Here is a 2,624-nt window from a genome sequence, read left to right on the forward strand (position 1 = left end):
ATATTTTCCATCCTCATAAATATAAAAATATTTAGAATTTGTCATGGCAAAAAAATTATCTATTTTTTATACTCGCAAAATATAAATGTTACTTTTTGGCTTGAAGAGATTTAGATGTATTTGAACATGTGTGTATGTTGTTGTAGAATGTCATGTTTTTTCAAAATTTCTACATTGCTTATATGTATAATCAATATATAAATGTTGAAAAACTTAGACACTTTTTGTATAACCAATGCTGAAAAGTTGAAAAACCTTATACTTTTTACAATAACATATGTATGTTCAAATGCACCTAAATCTAGTTTAGAACATATAATTGATGTAGAAAATTTAAAAACTTGATATTTTTTATAACTACATATACTCAATTCTTGTTTTATATCAAAAAATAACATTTAAATTTTGCAAGAACAAAAAATAGACATTTTTTTTTTGCAATTATGAATTCCGAACATTTTCATATTTATGAAGACAATAAACATATTTTATTTTTTTTAATCAAAATTGTTAAAGCACATGACTTAATGCTTAGACAAAATTCAAGAGGCTAATTTGTGTAGTTTTTTTTTTTAAAAAAAAAAGACGTGTCATTTCCTTAAACTTCATAGAAAACATGTGTAAGTTTTTCAAAAGAAAGAGATACATGTGCAATTTTTTTAAACTTCAAGACATAATTATAAAAATTGGTCTGGTTCGGCCGATCAGAATAGTTCGACAGGGATCCAATGCTCTAGGCAATCTGATTAAGGTGAAGGACCAAAAATGCATTCAACCTGTTCCGGCCCGATCGGGTTTGCTCAAATTCAATGACTTGAACCGAGTTGGTCAAGTTTGACCAGTCGAGTTTTTTTTTTCAATTCTTAAATGATGTTAAATTGTTAATAGTTAATTATTAAATAACATATAATATGCTTCTATAATAGTTTTTTTTATCTTGATAATAATATATAATAACTAATTATTATTATATTGATCATGATATAATTCAATATTTTTGTGTTTTATATCTCTTCAAGAGACATGTGTATGGTCATTCAATAACTTTTATATTTAGTCGTGAAAAGTAAAAGTTTTCTTAGTAATTTAATAATAATACCCAACAAAATAATAGTAATTTATAGTAATAAATGGTTATATAATATTTTATAGTTTGATCATGACAATAAATTTAATTTTGGAGTATAAAACTATGAATTGATCACATTATGTTAGGTATATTTTAAATTTTTTTAATATATATATATATCAGGTCAACAAGATTAATAAGTGACTCATCGGTTGGACTTCTGACCTATGATCCAATGTATTGATCAGGTCAATAACCAGACCAATTTTAATAATACTATTTCAAGGAGACATGTGTAATTTACTCAAGTGATAATAATAATTTTTACTTTTTTTTTAGTCTAACATGCTATATAGCGTAGTAAAAAATTATGTTAAAATTTAATGTGTAACTCATTTAATAATGCATGTTGAGTTTGTATCAGAATCTTAGTTCAATCTATGCAAAATATACTTTAATCCAATTTAAGATTAGTCTCATAGTTGATCTAAATTATGAAAATTTGTGGAGATGCTTTAGGATAGAATTGGGGAGTCTAAAACCCTAGTTTGAGTGGTACCAAATTGAAAAAAAAAAAAAAAAAAAAAGGACTCGTGTTGAACATATGTAGAGAATTCGTTGACGTTAGAGCAGAAGTGGGCGTAAAATTTTAATCAATGTATTAATTTCATTTTATACCAATGTTTTTAACATTTTATAATAAATTGTAAAAAAAAGTAAATAAAATTTTAAATTAATATAAAATAATTGTCTTATACATACGAATTTACTAAATTAAAAATACTTTTTTTGATTTGGTTATAAAATCAATTTTTTTATACCAATTCTTACCGATTTTGGACGATATCTCAATCAATTTTTTTTTCTTTACCAATTTGTTTTTTTAGATTACTTAGTATCAGTCATTGGTCCGATGATCTAGTTTTTTTATTAGTTAATGTTTTTTGACGGGACTATTTAATAGTATAGTCAGCAACAAAAAATAGTACTGAATTTTTAGGATAATAGGTGATATTAATTTGATGTCAAAAAACAAAACTATGAAAATAGTTGATAAAAATACTTATTATTTGATAATTAAAATTTGAATAATTACTATATATGATATTAACATTTCACAATGAGAAATCATTAGATTTTTATAAAAAAAAATTCTCTCTAAATAATTATTTGGTCACGCAAGGTGGTTAAATATGAATTTGAGTATCTACGTTGGAAACTGAGACCCTCACTTTCCTACTTTGATTTAACTTGTTTTTATAATATATTTTTTGCTATTTGCATCACATGATCTTTACACACAAATTATGAGAGTGAGATTGATTTTTCAAGATCTTTTTTTATTTTTTTCAATTTTAAATTATTATTATAAAAAATTTATTACCTTTAAGTTAAATTTTAAAAAATATCATGTTTTATTTTAAATTATAACAATTGCTATAGTTTCTAAATTTAAAGTAAACTGTATTAATTATTACTATTATGAGTATGCTATTATTTTTAAATTTAAATAAAATTCATTTTAAGTTCTAACAAATATTGTTGGGTTTAAAAT

The sequence above is a fragment of the Glycine max genome, chromosome 4 (genome assembly GCF_000004515.6).
Source record: "Glycine max cultivar Williams 82 chromosome 4, Glycine_max_v4.0, whole genome shotgun sequence".
In the NCBI taxonomy this organism is placed as follows: Eukaryota; Viridiplantae; Streptophyta; class Magnoliopsida; order Fabales; family Fabaceae; genus Glycine; species Glycine max.